The sequence below is a fragment of the Talpa occidentalis genome, unplaced genomic scaffold, assembly GCF_014898055.3.
Source record: "Talpa occidentalis isolate TD23 unplaced genomic scaffold, MPIMG_talOcc4v2.1 talOcc4.3, whole genome shotgun sequence".
In the NCBI taxonomy this organism is placed as follows: Eukaryota; Metazoa; Chordata; class Mammalia; order Eulipotyphla; family Talpidae; genus Talpa; species Talpa occidentalis.
Window position 1 is genome coordinate 33,346,949 of NW_023603184.1, and position 18,084 is coordinate 33,365,032.

Sequence of the window (18,084 nt, forward strand, 5' to 3'; positions counted from 1 at the left end):
TATGACCTTCACTGCTGCCTCTGGGCTTGTATTTGGGCAACTCCAGAATGCTGGCCCACAGCTGCCCAGGCCCAGGAGGGGCCCTGGGATGTCCCTGTAAGGGGTTGGGAGCAGGCCTACAAGGGTAGTCAAGAGGCAGCAGCTGTGAGAGGGAACAGGAAACACCCACCTGACTTCCCTGCCTCACCACAAGCATCAGAGGATGAATAATCCTCATCCTCTGAACTGGGGTCTCCCTGAGGCAGGGAGCTTGGGGAGACTAGAGGGCTGGATGCTGCTACTGCTGCTACAGAAAACCATTTTCTGGAATCAGGGCCCACAGCAAAAACCCAGTAAACTGACACCATAGTGCTTGCGCGACCCCTTCCTCCAGGAAGACTTCATGAGCTCCATGCTGGGCAGAGGCCTTGGGCCTTCTTACAGCCTCAGCTCAGCACCACAGCACAGTTACTGCCTGGGTCTGAACTCTGCTACATACTTGCTGTGGGCTCTTGATGTGTTACTCAAGCTCTCTGAGTCTGCTTCCTCACCAGGAAACTGAGCATAATAAAGACATCTGTATGGGACCTCCCTGGTGGTGCAAGGGGTTAAGTCTCAGCACTATGATGCAATCCACAGCCACTGCAGCACGAATTCAATCCCCAGCCAGGGAGCTGACCCACATGGTGCAGCAGACCTCTTCTGTCTCACCTGCTGCTCCCCTCAGCAGTGTATTTCAGTAGATCTACCTGTTCTGTTCCCCACTCGGTCTCTGCTGAATCCTCTCACCCTCCCCACACCTCTGGCCTTGTACACACTCCAGCTCTTGTATGCATAAATTAATAAACTTTTTTTTTAAAAGACCCCTGTATGGACCTGTGATGAAGACTGGGTGAGAGCTTATAAGTTAGCTTATTATCATGGTAGTGTGTACCTGCAGCCAACAGACATAAGCCCCTTGTGGGCAGGCGCAGGGGTTGTGCTGATTTCCTGCATAGTACACACTTGCAGCATGAATGAATTCTATCCATTAAGGTCTCTTTCAAGAGTTTCTTTTTTCAGCCCATGCTGCCTCTAAATCACAGTCACTTTTCAGAAATGGAGGCTGGATTCACTTGTATTCTGTTCCTCCAAGGCCAAGCAGAATCTATACAAAATTCACTTAAAAAATTAATAGTTTTTTCCTGGACCCTCCAGTCCTAAGACTTTGTTCAGAGGCCTTTGTCATGCTGAGTACACAAAATACCATAAAAAAAGTTAAGTAAACACAATTACCATATGTGCTGGCAATTCCACTTCTAGGTATATACCCCAAATAATTGAAAGCAAGAGCTCAGATACTTTTATATCAATGTCCATAGCAGCATTATTCACAATAATCAAAAGAGGGAAGTAACCCAATTTTCCACTGGTGGATGAGTGGATAAACAAAATGTGGCATGTACATGCATGGAATACTATTCAGCTTCAAAAAGGAAGGACATTCTGACACACACTTGACACATGCTAGATCATGCTAAGGATAAACCTTGAGAACATTACATGCAGTGAAATAAGTCAGACACAAAAGGGAAAATACTTAGAATGACTGAATTGATGAAGACGGAAAGTAGAATAGAAGTGGTCAGAGGCTGGTGGGGACAGGGGACAGAGGAATTATTATTCAGTTCTGCAAAGTGGAAAGAATTCTGTGGATGATGGCTGTACAAGAGTGATTTAAATACAAAAGTACTTAATGCTACTAAACTGTGCCCTTAAAATAGTACATTGTATGAATTTCATCACTTTTTTTTTTTTTAAAAAAAAAAGCACCCAACCAAATGCACAAAAATGCTGGAAGGACTCTATCTGAAATCTGACAGAGTTGGGTGCCTCTCTGTCATACCCCCTGTGACTTTGGGCTCCTGGTTCAACTATTAAAAAACACATCCAGAAAGAATAGGACAAGTATAATCCTGGTTCTCTTATATTTGTTAATGTACAGGTGCATTATTTTTACAATGTATGGTTGTATTATTTTCACAATGGAATTTATTTTTTGAAGGCTGGTGACCTTCTTAGGCAGATGATGAAATGCATAATCTCTGGAGGTGTCTCCAGACACCCACATGCCACTCACCAGTGAAGCCCACAAATTCCTCCTGAGATGCTGCCAGAGGGTTGAGGGAAGGGGAGAAGACAAGATGATGTTAGGGATGTATCTCTAATGGCTTCAACCAGTCACCTTGCTATGAAAAGGAAGGGTAATTCAGGGTCTTCTGCCATCACAGAAACCAGGAGATTTGGCCATGGGCAGTTCATCCTCAAGTTAGGAATTCTCACCAAGATGCTCACTCCCTGATCTAGCTCAAGGGATCCCTTTGCAACCTGACCCCGCACTGCAGGTATGGAGACTTGAGAGAAAGATGCTTCAAGAGCACAGGAAGGAGGGTCATTTTTGCTTCATGTGCTGCAGCTCAAGAGGGCAAAGCTTTCTTCCTTACAAGAGTCGGGGAATGTCCAAGTGTTGCTAGACACTGGTGCCAACGTGCTCTTTCCACATCTCATCAGACGCAGAGAAGATGGAGATGATGTGGCCAATTGGGGGAAAATCTTACTTTCCATGATGCCATAGTTTAAGGCAAGGAAGAGATTTTTTGGTGGTGGCACTGCTTAAAAGCTAAAAGAGTTTTAGTTATTTGTTTTCTTAGGTTGACCTGAGTTTCCAGTTTCTAGAGGTGAGAAGACAAGCAGAAACAGATGGAATTTGGACCATGATGAGCCCCTGATTCTAGCACATCACCTTTCTCCCTCACAAGGTCCAGCCTAATATCTGGCTCTGTCTGCTGACCCATCCCACCCACCAAATCATCTTAGTGTCGCAGGGAGCCACACCCCAGTGTGTGACAATGATCACCGTCCTCCAGGAAGATAATGTTCATGGACCTACCAATATCAGAGTCACGGAGATGAAGCCTGGAGAGATGCTAGAAACCCAAACCCTACCTCCCAGAGCTGAGAGAGGAAAAGCATCTTGCTCCAGGTCACTTAATCACGAGGAAGCTTAGATCTGAACACTGGTAATTCCACCCAGACAGCTGTGCTGGTAAGAACACTGGCTCATCTATATTTCCTGGTGAGTTGGTTCAAGTCTTGGTAAAGGGTGCCATATATTTTGAAAGGTTTGCACATCCCCTGTGTCCCACTTAATGCAAACAAAAGCTTTAAATGATTAAGCCACCTTCTGGAGTTTATCCATCCCCACTTGCAGATCCATTTAAACAATTAATAGGGTGCTTGAAGAATTTATACTTCTATAAATAATTTCTCCCTCCCTACTACCCTCTCTGCCTTTTTGGAAATCTGTCAGTTTATGGAGAAGATGATCATTCCTTGTGCTGCAAATAAAGGCTTTTGTGCTAGAGATGAGCTTCTTTGAAATTTCAACCAGGAAAATGGCTGAGGGCACAAGGGAATCCCTGAAATGAAGCCAGAAGGCTGAGCATTTTATGCTGGAAGGGAGAAGAGGGAAGACCAGAAATGTAACCCATTTTAATTGTCTTACAGTCATTTCAGGTATGTTTTAGTATTTAGTCTTAGTCAATAGTCAATAGTGTTATAATATCAAGCCATAGTGAATAAAATATGCAGATTTGACTCAAATATTCATACTCGAATGACAACACAGACATTCAAATCATCTGAGCTTTATCATTTCGATCATACTACAGCCTACTATGCCCTGACTATGCCATAATATCCTTACTGATAGGTTCATATAAGCCCAAGGTAGGAAGTTTTGTACATAAACGATTGTTTTCTACATTCATTTAAGAACTATTTAGTGGGCCACTGCCGGATGTCAGCCTTGGTTTCCTAAACACAAAGAACACAAGCCTAGGATTCAGGTTTGCTTGGCCTCAACAGGGTGTGACTTGTTATTCCTCAGGCCTGTGAGCATCCACATGATCTGGCTCTAGTCCTCCCTCCTACTATTTTCCTTACCATTCTTCCTTGCCTAATTTTTACAGCCACACTTGCTGTTCCCCGAAAACACCAAGCTTATCCCAGGGCCTTTGCACTTGTGGTCTCTTTCCTAAAATGGTATCCCCCAGGCCTCCTCACTTCATTCAAGTCTTTATTCAAATGCCATTTCTTCAACGAAAATTCTTTTAAAGGAAAAGCTCTTCTGCCACTCTTCCCTGCAGACACTCCTTACCCTGCTTCATTTTTCTCCAGAAAATGGCTCACCCCCTGACATGTTACATCTTTGCTTTTATGTTCTTTCCTGTGTCCCCTGGTAGAGCTTGGGTAAGTCTGTCTTTTACAGAAATGTATTCCACAGCCTAGAACAACCCTGTATGTTAACAGATACTTATATGTAATTGGAGAATGAATGGATGATGGATGGATGGATGGATGGATGGATGGCCGGCCAGACTGACTCTTGACAGTTTGGGCTGCTTTGTGAACAGCTTGCAGGAGTCATCATCATGGTTCCCTGTCAAATCCATGACTCCCACTCCTGAACCTCTCCACTTCCCCTCCTGTTGGGCTCTTTCTGTGAATGGCATCCTTGGCCACTCAAGTACAAAATCTTGCCATTGCTTCTCGTTCCTTCCTCCCTCCAGCGCCCACATCAATCAGCTGCCAATTTCTGTGACACTGTGGCCTCCCACATCAACTTCTTTCTCTCTTTATTCTTATATCCACCCGCAGTCCAGGCCTTCCTAATGTCTCACCGAGACCACACTGACACTGTTTCCTCCTGGGGTGCCCTGGCAGCAAGGGCACCCTCCACGGGGCAGCCACGCAAGGTTCCTAATGGCCAGGTTTGATCATGTCTCTCTCCCACTCAAACACTAAAGACCAATCCCTTGACTTGGCATTCAGTGCCCCCAGGTACTGACTCCATCCTCCTACCCAGCATCTTTCTCAGCACTTTTCTTTCATCCTCTTCACTCCCTTTGGGATGAACTGCTTTCTAGTTGCTATACATGTCCTAGAAGTACCCACTCCCTGTTCTCTGCTTATGCTGTTTCCACTACTTGAAATATTTCCCCCTTTTCTTCTACGATACAAATCATTTAGGCAGCTCAACTGGGGCTACCGAGCTTCTAGCTACCTAGTTTCTCCAAGAAACTAGCTACCTAGTTTCTCCCAGAAGTCATTTCTAATCTTCCAGAAGAATAAGGCCCTTCTCAAGGAGTTCTCTCTCTTGCTTTGAAGACATGTCTTGTAAAGGACCAGCAATGTGAGGCAGAAAAGTTCAGAATCTGGAGAGAAATGACGTCAGCGGCAAGCTCTCTGGTTCTGAGACTTTTAGGGTACACATCCTTAGATAAGTTCAGCTGTGAGTCTGAGCTTCCCCATCTGCGATATGAGAATGATAGTCCTGACAAAGTGCAGGAAAAGCTTTGACACTATATAAATTATTAAATTCATTCATGCTTATGCAAAATAATGGATAAATAAAAGTATCAATTCTCGCAGGGAGGTTTCATGGATGTCTTAGGCTGGTTGAGCCCTAACTCCATCAATCAGTAAGTGGGGGGGGGGGATATTTTGAGGTAGGGTCTTTGAAACTAAAATTCCTAGTCCTTGGGCAATTTGAAAGACGGTTTATTCATAAAGCTGGTGCCCTAATGGTATTAATAACTACCAATTCCTGAGTATTTTCTGTGCCCCAGGCACTGTGCTAAACACCCTACATAAATGATCTCATCTCATCTTGTTCCTTTACAGAGTAACAGAAGAGGAAAAGCAGGCCCACAGTTATATAAATAAATGCATCTCCCACCCCACCCCCCACAACAGTTCAGACCTGAAAGATATTCTGAAAATGTCCAGGCCAATGATCTTACTTTCTGGATGGAGAAACTGAGACCCAGAGCAGTTATAAGCATTTACTGAAACTGTTGAGCTGGTGAGGAGAAGACCAGGCATGGAACCCAGATCTTCAGACTCTCAGGGTGGGGTCACTGTTTTGTAAAAACCGAGCAAATGCCACTCATTATGAAGTCTGAATCCCAGTGCCATTTATGCCAACAACAATGGGAATGGTGGCCCCGGAGTCATGGCATTCATTTGGTCACCTTGGGCCACTCCATGCCAAGATGCTCATCTTACTCAAAAGGAAGCTCATAAGAGTCTCAGGCTCCTAGAGATTGAACATTGCCCCCCACCCCTACCCCAGCTTGCCACTATCCCATGCAAGCAGTCTCCATAAAGGTGACTGACTTCATTCACTACGATCCAGCTTGCCTCTGACGTACCTCTCAGGCGCCTGCTCTGCTCCAGGCATCAGGGCTCAGTTCTGGGGACACCCAGCTGCCCTTGAGGCAGCCCTGCCCTGAGCCACCACCTGAGCCTTGTGTTGTCTGTAACTCAAGATTGCCCAGCAGCTTTGTCAGACACCAAGAGGCCACGCTCATCAGACATCAAGGAGGAAGAGGTGGCTGGAAATGAAGGAGTGGGGACTTCTACAAAGGGTTGAAGAAAGGAGCCCAGCTGAACTAGAGGGCCTAGGCACACAAGGAGGAGGTGAGGGTGGCTAGGAGGGCAAGCAGTTTGGTCAGAGAGGGCAACAGTGAATGCCATGTCCCCTGGTCCAAAGGAGGACACAGGCTAGTAACTCTGGGGAACACCAGATGAAATCCCTGAAATCTATTTTCCTGCCTAGGGCTGCTTCAGTCTCCCAAACTAAATCTCAAACCTGGAATGCCTGCATAAGAGGGCTCTCCTTGGAGACCAAAAAGAGGTATATTGAAGGCCAACCTTCTTCTTCCTTTTGTTACAGTCAGGATTTGAGCAAAAGACTGGCACCTGCTGCTCCTGGAGGGGCATGGCTGGAAGCACAAAGACTTTCCTGGTACACTCAATGAATTTTTTGGGTTCTGGGGCTTCAGTGGGAATAGGATCAAATTACATGTATAGGGAAATGAGTCTGAAAGCCTGGGATCCTAATTCTAATGCAGGCTTTGCCACGAACTCTCCGGTGACCTAGGTCAAGCCATCTCATTGAGCCTCAGTTTCTCCACCTGTAAAATGAGGGTGTTAAAGGAGTTCCCAAGGTTTATCTGGTCCTGACACTCTAAGCCACGTGATCCTTGGTAAGATAAGCCCCTCAGAGATCTGACCAGGGCAGTGTGGAGGTTTTGCAGGGGCCTGGGCCTCAGCTCGAAAAAAAGGGGCTTGCAGAGGGAAGGGAACACGCTGGGTTTTTATTTGGGAGTTGGATGGGAAGCGGGTGGTTTAAGCTACACGCTAGGGGGTGGTGAAGCTAAGGGAAGGCTGGCAGTCTGGGCCAGCAGTCTGGAGGCCATCGCCAACCTCCCCGCGGGGCTTCAGCTCCCGAGAGGCGAGAGGCCACGGAATCCAGAGCCACGCACCAGTCTCGCCCGCAGGGGCTTGCACCGAGGCGACTCTCCCGACCCCTCCTCAGCCCCACTCGCGAGCTTCGTGGGGAGTGGCAGCGGCTCCCACCCGGCCACCCAGCGCCGAGCCCACTGCCCTGCGAGAGGGACCCCTCCCCCAGCCCGGGGGCGCCGGCAGCCCCACGGGGGCGTGGCGGGGGCGGGCGCTGGCTTCTGGGCCCCGGGGGCTGGAGGTCTCCGTGGCGGGGCTGCCCGGGAGGGACCCCGCGCCCTCGGCGTGCCGGGTCCCCACACAAAGGCGCGACGAGGCGCCCCACTTACCGGCCAGAGCGGGCTCCGGGCGCCGGCGAGCGGGCTGGCAGGCTGGCGGGAGGATGTGCGCGCGCGAGTCTGCGTGTGCCTGCGCGTGTGCCGGTGTGTGTCTGCGCGAGTGTGTGTGCGTGCGCGCCAGTGTGTGTGTGTGTGTGTGTGTGTGTGTGTGTGTGCGGGGGCCGCGCCGAGCTCTGTGCGTCTGCGTGTGCGGGGGCGTCCGTCTGTCGGTCCGTCCGTCCCGCGCTCCGCGCGCGCCCCCCTCGCTCCACCAAATGTGCTTCAGCCGCGGAGTCGCGGGGGCGCCGTCGCCGGGTGGGTTCGGCCGCCCGGGCCCTGGCTCCGCCCCTCCCCCGGGCGCGCCCGTCCGCGGGCTGGGGCCGCTCCCCGGGAATTGCGCAGGGCCCGCGGGGCGGCGGGCGGGGCGCGGGGACCTCCGGCGGCGCCCAGCGCCCGAAAGGGGCCGGATCGCAGACCCGTGATCCCCGACCCTGATCTCAAGACCCCTCCTCCCCGGCGGCTCGGCTCGGAGTCCCCAGGCTCCCCCGGAGCGCAGAGGTTGCCTGCGCCGGGAGGGCGGGGGAGAGGGAGCTTCGCAACCGTTTCATTCATGATTTTCTTCTCCCCGGAGCCCCGAACCCGGGCTGCGCCTCTCTCGCGACCGCCAGAGGGACCCCGGAGGGCCCTCGCGCGCTGAGCCCGCTGGGGGGAAGGCCTGGCAGGCAGAAGGGGGTACAGCACGCGATGCAAAGGAGTCAGAGCTGGGGGCGAGGGTGAGAGCTGCACGGAGGGGGTGCTCTGGCGCTCCCCGCATGATGCCCGCCAGACGCCCACACCGCACAAGCGTAGTGGCCGCAAAGCCGGGTGCACACAGTGCCGCATGCTCCAGGGCTCTCGGAGGAGCAAATGCCTCCTTGCCTTTCCCCAGTTCAGTCTCTGGGGAGCAAGACCTCCTTCCGCCAGGTCTCACCCTCATGACGCATGTCGCAGGGAGCGCCCGGTCTGGGCTTTCTTGTGGGCACCAGGGACTGGACACCCACGCGCCACACAATCCCACACTCCCTAGGCTGGCCACTGGCTGGAGGTAACAGACATTCCATCCCCGTGGGGCTTTTTGAAGCGTTGCTCTGTACACGGGGCAGGTTTCCTAAACTCCATTTTTTGGGGGGGACCGAGGTACACCACCACACCTCGGTCTGGTTCCAGCCATCATACTCTTTCCTTGGATTTCTGCAGCAGCCTTCTTACTGGTCTCTCTGCTTCCACCCTCTGCCCCCTGCAGTTGATTCTCCACACAGCACTCAGAGGGATCCTTTTAAAATGTAAGGCAGATCAGGCTGCTCCTGTCCTGGAAATCCTACAGTGGTTCTCCTTTTTATCCATCCAAGCACAAGCTAAATGGCCTATGAACCCTGCAAGATTATCATGGGCTGCCTGCCTTTGAACTCTCTAACCTCACCACCTACCACTCCGGTCATACTGGCCTTTCTCGTGAATCACCAAAATGGGGGCCACTCTGTGGCCTCAGGACCTTTGCACTGCTGATTTTGTTGTTGTTTTTGTTTGGAAATTCTTCCCCTAGGTAGTCACTTGGCTTATTTTTTCACCTCTTAAATATCTCCCCCTCAGAGAGGCCTTCTGTGCCATCCTATTGAAATAGGATTGTAGGCCCACTGTCCCCATTTTCTCTATTGCTGCTTTTATTTTGTGTTTCCTGACCATGATGCTCACTGAGCCTTCTCTGCCAGCTCTTACCTCTATCCTCTGGCATCTCAGTTCTACAGTCTCACCAGACCACTCTGTTCTGTAAACAAACTCTATTTCTCTACCTCTAGCCTTTTGTTTATGCTGTGATTTCAACTTGGAATTCTGGTCCTCTCCCTCCCCCCATCTTACCTAATTTAAAAATATATATATGTATGTATATATGTATGTCTGTGTGTGTGTCTCTCTCTATATACATATACATATATATATATGTTTTTACATCGTTGTTAATATTTTGTACAATGTTTGCTTTCTCCTTTCAGGGGTGCCCATAAAATTCCCACCTCCAAGTCACTGGTGAACCATGATTATAGTCTCTTGCAGGCTTCCCTACCCTGTTTTGACCCCTCTCCCTCTCTCTCCCCTGCTGAATGTCTCTGATTTATAGTTTGCCTGCTAGTTTGTCTTCCCCCCCCCCCCCCCCCCAATCCCTTGTTTGGTTCTCCTATATTTCTCCTATGAGTGAAACCATCTGATTTTTTCTTTTTCCTTCTGACTTATTTCACTGAGCATAATCCCTTCCAGCTCCATCCATGTTGCTGCAAATGGCATGAGTTTATCTTTCTTTGATAGCTAAATACTCACCTAATTTTTTTTAAAGATTTATTTATTTATTTATACAACATTGATTGATTCATTGATTGATTTATACAAGCACTGGGTACAGTCAGAAGCGCGGGAAGGTGAGAGAATTCACCAGAGCCAGAGCGGGGAGCAGAGCAGGCAGAAGGAGCGAAGTACACTGCTGAGGGGAGCAGCGGGCGGCAGGAGAGGTCTGCGCGCCATGTGGGACCCTCCTCCGGTGGCCGGGGAACAGCCGGGGATCGAACCGGTGCCGCAGAGGCTGCGGGCAGCTGCGCAACCCAGCGCTCAACCGCTGCGCCACCAGGGAGGCCCTCACCTAATTTTTAAGGTCCAGCGTAAATACCTCCTTCACGGAGCCTTCCCTCATATTCCCAGGGACACTCCACCCTCATTCTTTTCTCTCCACTGTGACAGTGATTCCTTGTCCTTTTCCCCAAGGGCATAATGAATTCCTGGGCCAGGACGGGGTTTCTTCTCTCAGTTCCCAGCACAGAAGGGACTGTCAGTACATGTTTGTGGATGAAGGGCACTTATTTCAGGCCCTGCACTGGGCCTTGATTAGTCTTTTTTTTTTTTTCCTTCTTAGGAAGGACATAGAACCCAGCTAGGTCTTCTTGTATCACAAGTAGTTTCCTATGGGAAGAGGGGAAGGATCAAATGTAACCAACCAGGCCATGATGCTTGGTCTGGATGGCCGCGGGGTAAACATGGCAGCCAGTGCTCCAGGCAGATTCTAACCAACACCTGACTCTGTGCACTGAACCAGCACCCCTCTCTCCTAACCCCAACCCCATGGAAATAGATCCCATTAATTTCTTTTCTCCTCATGTTGGGAAAGATGAGTTCTATGAGGCACATGACAATGAAGCAGCTGTGAGGTCAGGAGGACTTAAGCATACTGGGCCATTTGTGTGACTCATGTATCCTCTTGATGGAGGGAGGGAGAGTGGTTTGGGGAAGAGGAGGTGGGGGTGGTGAAAGATGATCTGAGGAAACAGAGTGTCTTGCTGGTGATTTTTGATAGATGGTTAGAGGTGAGAGTCAGTATTTCAATATTTCATGCTTTTGGCCTCACTTACACTTCCCTCTAATGAAATGTTTTGCTTCAGTGAAACTGTTTCCCATCCAGATTTTTATTTATTTATTTACTTATTTATAACCCACACCAATCCACAGAGGATTTGAGGTAGCTTACCACAGGAACAGAAACCATAAAACAATGTTAAAATATCGATAAAGATAGAGTATTAGGATGAAGGAAAATGTAAATAAACGTTGAGAGACAAGACCAAGGCTTAATAATTCAGCCAGGTTTTATTGAGTTCTTCCTGCAAATAAAGGAATTTGTGCACATTATGTCACCTGATCCTTAAAAGAAGCCCTTGAAGTAGGTGCCGTCATTCTTTTAATTTTGTGGTCTAGGGAACTGAGGCTCACAGAGACTAAATATGACGCCCAAAGTCACACAGCTATTAAGTGGCAGAGCCAGAATTTGATCTACCCGATTCTGGAACTCATGCCCATAACCACTGCCCTCTCCTGCCTCTTCAAGGACAGAGGCCACAGATTTGCAGACCATAGAGGCCTCTAGGGTACTGGACTTGTGCCTTAAATTTGGTTCTGATCTTTTTGAAGGCCAAGAGGAAGGGGAAATAGTCAATTACATAGAACTGATGCCCTCACATCCTCTGAGTCTTTGCGAGTGTCTCTTTCTTAGGGAGACCCAGTCTCACCTCTCTCTTTCATTAACCCTTTCATTAACCCTCTCTTTCATTAACTCTTCCCTCCCACTCTGCTGTCCCCATAATCTTTTCTTTTGTGAAGGCACATTTTACCTTCTGGCTAATACTGGCTAATTTATTTATGAATATATACTATATATAAGAAATTCCATACATTATATAATACAGAAGATAATCTATAATCTATTCTATATATTCTATACTTATACAATACATAAGATATATTCTATCTATTGATATATTGTTCTCTAACATGTATAGTATGTATGCTCTATAATAGTATATTCTGTATTTTATACAACATATAAGATTATTATAATATGTCCTATTGTAGATTATGACATAATCTATAATAAATTCTACATTAACAAATTTATGAATTATAAATTAGTAACTTAAGTGCTTAAAATTTTCACTATTTATGTTTTTACGTGTCTGTCTTCTGCCATTAGAATATAAAGTCCACACAGGCAGATATCACTCTGTGGTTGGGTCACTGATATATCTCAAGTGTCATAATGCTTGGTCTATAGTAGGCACTCAATACATTTTTTTTTCACACTTCAATGATTATTTCAGTGAGAAAGAAACAGAACAATATATCTAAGGTGGCAATGCAGGTCGTTTTTTAAAAAAATGCTAGCTCAGGGGCCTTCCTGGTGGCACAAGGGGTTAAGTCTCAGCACTACGAAGCTGTCTGCAGCTACTGCGGCATGAGTTCAATACCTGGCCAGGGAGCTGACCCACACAGCAAAGCAGACCTTTCCTGTCTCCCCTGCTGCTCCCCTCAGCAATGTATTTTAGTCGATCTGCCTGTTCTGCTCCGCACTCTGTCTCTGGTGAATCCTCTCACCCCTCGCACCTCTGGCCTGTACCGTAGGTCTTGTATGCATAAATAAAGCTTTTAAAAAAATGTTGGCTCATCTTTTCTTTCCCTTCCCTCCTCTGTTCTCTTCTTTCAGCCCCTCTATCCTCCCCCACCCCCACTTCCATGAAGAATTCGAAGCCGGTCTAGCATTTAGCTCTCAGAACTAGCAGACCCTTAGGGTCCGTGTGACCAGAGACCTTAGTGTCATTGTTACAGCAGATGCAGAAATGGGATTCATGGAGCTGATTTTGGCAAGGTCTCTTAATGACATTTGAACATTACTCCCACATCTAAATCAGCACAGGCAATCCTTTCAGGGGCCTAGGAATAGTGCCCAAATACCATTCCTAAGGATTTAGGATTTGGAATATCTGATATTGAGATGGAGAAGGGAAAAATAAAAAGTAGAGCTTTTGTGTAAAACAATTGATTTAAAGAGGGAGCGCTCATCCTTTGTTCCTAAGAGCTCACCTCCAGTAGGTATTGTATTTCCTGGCTACAAGCCTGAAGAGTGAAAAGTCAAGGACATTAGCAAGGTTTGTCAGAGGAGAACCTAACCGGAGCTGAGAAGCTTGGGGTGTTTGCGGGTGTGATGTGATCTTCCTGTAGGAGCTGGCCACAAATCCGGCCCAACCCTCTGAGAGCCACAGACACCAGCCTGTTATCTCAAGGTGAAGGCCAAGGACACTGGCTGGCGATCCTAGGAAGAAACATCACAGACACTTGTCTCAGGAAGAGTGGGAATCGGAACTTTGTCTCTCTGGTGGTCACAGCACTGGGCTCCTACAAAGCAGATTCATTCAACAAACATTTGATTGAGAGCATATTCTGAGAGAGCCTCTGTTTCAGAAACTGGGTACATGTTAGAGAACAAGACAGCTTCCTGTGCACATGGGATTTGCATTCTGGTGGGGACACTGAATGAAGCAGGTTAAAATCATGACTAAAAGGATCATTCTCCACCATTTGCTAAGTGCAATGAAGAACAGAAGGGTGATGGAAAGTGAAGGTGGGGAGTGCCCACTTTCCGCTGGGCATTCATTAGAGGTTTCAGAGGAGAGAGACAACATTTGAGCAGGCCCTTGAGATACAAGAAGGAATCAGCCAGGCAGAGTAGGGGAGAAACTGCCCAGGTAGAACCTTCTCTGCATACCAGGAAGCCAGCATGAGGAATGAGGTGGGAGATGGGGGGACAGCCAGACTGCAGGGGCCTTGAAGGCCATGGGGGGTGTGGGGGGTGGGTGAGGTGGGGGTGGGGGGGTGGAAGCGCCGGGGGAGTCCGAGTTTAATTCTTTAGTGCTGGGCAAGCTCAGAGAGGTTTCTAAGGTTGGGGGTGGGTGAGACATGGACTTGAACCTCAGGTGTCCTAGGAAGGAGTGGTGCCTAGAAGCACCCTATTACCCTTTTCTTCATTTTCTCCACTGGGTTTAGGATTGTAAGGGGAAGGGGATTGAGGGAAAGGGTTCTAGTCACTAGAACCATGGTGGAGGGTAAGGAAGCACGTGTAATATTGAGGGGTGAAGCTGTTCCCCAAATGATATAGTTTTGGACACAAACAGCAAATCAATATGATTTGATTAAACATTGGAAGACTGGTTTTACAAAACTGGTCACGGAAGCAGAAATATATCATAGTTAATGAGGTTGTTTGGGTTTTCTCTATTGTATTTGTTACATATAAATATGGAAAAATCTATGGAAATTATATCAGAATAACTCTGACTGGAACATAGTTTCTTAATAGAATAAAATACAGATCATTCATAAGAAACAAAGTAAAACAAAAGTAAGGGCCTGGTGTCAAGGAGTGGGGACTTCATCTTGAGGGCAACTGCAGAAGAATGTTAAGCTGGGAACTTGTGTTTTATGAAGACAGTTGACTGCAGTGTGGTGGATTGGAGGGGCTAAGAATGAAGGCAGGGAGACAGGAGGCGAAGGCAGCGATCCTGCTGAAAGATCCTGGTTGCTAGCATTAGGATGATGGTGTTGGAGATGGGAGGAAGTGAACGCAGTCCGGAGATAAGAAGTGGAATTGACCTGACTTTGTGGACTGGATGAGGTTGGAGGGAGCAGGATGAACTGAGGATAAGGGCAAGGCTTTTGACTGGGCAGCTAGGATAGTGCCACATGGTAGGGAAAGGCTAGCTGGGGAGCCATTTGTGTTGGGGAGATGATAAGGTGGGTTTTGGACATATGGGGTTCAAGGTTCAAGTGGGTGAGGGACCTGGAGAGAAGGAGGTATTTGCGGACCTTTTGCTTTCAGGTTCTGAGGTTTACCCACAATGCCTTGCTAATTTGGAGACTCCATGTGCAAGGAAAACTCAGAAACCCAGAGAATGTCAGATCACACCTTAGGATACCTTCATCTTTTCATAAGTCAGAGGAGGAAACAGGCCATTGGAAAGTGGTTTATGGAAGCAAGTGGATGATTGAGTTAAAATCAGTGCACCAGGCAGCAGACCTCTCCTGTCTTGCCTGCTGCTACCCTTAGAAGTGTATTTTAGTACGTCCACCTGTTCTGCTCTTCACACTCTGTCTCTGTTGAGTCCTCTCCCCCACCACCTCTGGCCAACACCCCAGTTCTTCTATGCAAAAAAAGAGTTAACAAACAAATAAACAAACAAACAAACAAACAAAAAAACAGAACACTAGGCTTCCTTGAAGGCCCTTCCCACCCACCCTATAGAACCTTGGTCCAGAGGATGCACAGCAAAAACTTGTGGAGGAGTCCAGATTCCAGTAGGGATCTGTTTGGCCTTCAACCAATTCAAATTATTTGCCATCATTAAAAATTAAGACATGTCAAGTACAAATCCACATTTAAAAAAATGACAGATGATCTGGCAACTACAGACTCACATGCATTTGAAACAGTGGCCATTGGAGTCACCAGTGGCCCCTGGAGGCAGGGCGTATCCAGTGTGTCATAGTCCCTACTTTTATTCCCACCACCCAGGGCCTGTGTTAGTGTCAAGTGTCAACAGTCTCCCTCTTGTTTTTCCTAAAGGGTAAAGCCATATATTTCCTGTAACACATCTCTGGCATCTCTTATCTGACCCTGGCTTGCTTCTTTCTCTGGCTTCCGTAAGCATTTGTGTTGGGATTGCCATCCCTCCCCTCCAGGAACGGCACATTCTTCATTTATAAAGACATTCCAAGGCTCCTTCTGGTTCTGGGTTCCAAGGCTCTCCATCTGCACCGGGAGATGAGTTGTGCCATCGACAATGCTTAATTGTTCTGCAGATGTTTTTTGCAGGATGCTTACCCTTGACTGTTTTGTCCTTGAATTATGATTTCTCTGAGCCCTTGGAAGGAAAATGCCTTTTGTTTTAGGAGCTTTTCCTTCATCTTTCGATTTTCAAAAAAATGAGTACTTCAAACAATGCAGCCTAGTTGCAGTTGCTAGGAAGGGAGAGCAGCAGCAGCGAGGCTGCAGACAAGGCCAGCTGTCAGGAAACTCCCCCCTCTCTCTCTGCCTCCCTCCCCCTGTCCCTCTTTCTTTCTTCTCTCTCATCCTACCTCCCCCCCTCTTCTCTCTCTCTTTTGAGCAAGCATAACACCAATCTATGAACTGTATCTATAATCCCTTCTAAAAAGACCAATCTTATTTTTTAAAATTGAGGAATCATTGACAGATTAGTTTCAGGTGCACAACACAATGATCCAGTATTTGCATGTATTACAAAATAATTACCACAGAAATCTAGTTAACAATCATCACCACACCACACATAAGTAAAAAATCTTTTTTCTTCTGATGAGGAGTTTTAAGATGGACTCAGTAACTTTCAAATACGCAACATGATATTAACTATAGTTTCCGTGCTGTATACTATATAGCTCATGACTTATTTACTTTATCACTGGAAGTTTGTACCTTCTGGTTCATTTCCCTTCATCTCACCCCCACTTCTTGCAACCACTGATCGATGAACTATATCTATATAAGCTTTTTATTTTTATTTTTATTTTTTTAAGATTTATTTATTTATACAAGCACTGGGTACAGTCAGAAGCACGGGAGGGTGAGAGGATTCACCAGAGACAGAGCGGGGAGCAGAGCAGGCAGAAGGACCGAAGTACACTGCTGAGGGGAGCAGCAGGCTGCAGGAGAGGTCTGCAGGCCATGTGGGACCCTTGCTGGTGGCCGGGGATCGAACTGGCGCTGCAGAGGCTGTGGGCAGCTTCTCAACCCAGCGCTCAACCGCTGCGCCACTGGGGAGGCCCTAAGCTTTTCATTTTTTAAAGATCAATCCTAATTACCAATAGAGTTTAGGTTGTCCAAAATCCAAAGGGTTGTTTCTATTAGCCAAACAGTTAAATACTCACTTTCTGGGTTTTAATTCTGGCTCTTGTACTAGACAGTCATTTGGCCCTGGAAAAGAGAATAATTTTTCCCTGGGCCTCAGTTTCCATATCTGTAAAATAAAACAAGGGAGGAATATCTGGATGCTCTTATTGCCCCTTCTGACCCTAATATTTTAGGAGACAGCCATATATTTAGAGCATAAGGTAGCACTCACAGGTAACTTCTCTAAGACTCTCCCATGTCAGTGAGCCCTAGGAACCCCTCACCACGAAGCTGTAATATTTAGTCCTAGGTTTTTCATTTTCTCTCTTCTGGCTGTCTTTTGACTATTTAATCAGTGGTGAAGCAGTGTCAGCCTTGCTAGGTAAGTTTACTGTTAGCATTGTTCCTTTGTAAAAGGAAGGGCCAATACCTAAATGGCTCTGATTATTTATTCTATTTTTTCCAGTAGTTTTTTTTTATTGAGGTAACAACGGCTTACAACACTATATATGATTCAGAGATATGTTACCATACCACACCCTGATTGTATATTCTTTTAAGTCCAGTGTCTCCCTCTGACTGCTGGTTCCCCGCTCCAGGGATGCTTGTGAGGATTTAAACAAGCGCGCCCTCTGGTGTTATTTGTGAAAATTGCAGAAAGGCTCAGCCTCTCGATGAATGCCGGACTCAAATCCTACATTTTCCTAACTAACCCTCAGGGTAGGATCAAGAAAACAGGTACAAAAATATTGTAAAGTAAAACACTGCTTACAGAGTGGGAGGGGGGAAGGTCATTGTTTCTGAAGCTTGTATTCCCACTCTCAGTTCTTGCAGGGAGTTCTGAAGTGTAAATTGCATGACAGTGTGTGTCCTACTTTGAGTCAAGAAACTAGACTTCTCTCCCATCTCCCCCCACCCCCCACACCCCCCTCACCTGGATTGGAGTAATAATGGGAACTGTGATGTGACTCCAATCGCCCATAGGAAACCTGAAGGACTAGAGAGTCCAGAGTGAAGCATCAGGAGGAAAGCAAAGGGGAAAAGAAGAGAGAACATGGGTTTACTAGAGGCAAGTGAGCAGAAACCACAGGAAGAAAACCTACCTCAAACCTTAAAGATGCTTTGAGGTTTATGTATCTGGTCATTAAATTTTACTCCATGCTTACAAGAGATGAAAATGGTGAAAAC

The 18,084-nt window shown here is 47.2% G+C and overlaps 1 long non-coding RNA gene across 1 annotated transcript; it reads right to left on the reverse strand.

Annotated features, from left to right (window-relative positions):
- Positions 1-11,301: 11,301 nt before the first annotated feature.
- Positions 11,302-17,771, reverse strand: LOC129146594 (uncharacterized). The gene is made up of 3 exons (XR_008553491.1): positions 17,669-17,771; positions 16,935-17,023; positions 11,302-11,323 (listed from the first exon to the last, which is right to left on the reverse strand). It is a non-coding gene; the product is annotated as an uncharacterized LOC129146594 (long non-coding RNA).
- Positions 17,772-18,084: the final 313 nt, after the last annotated feature.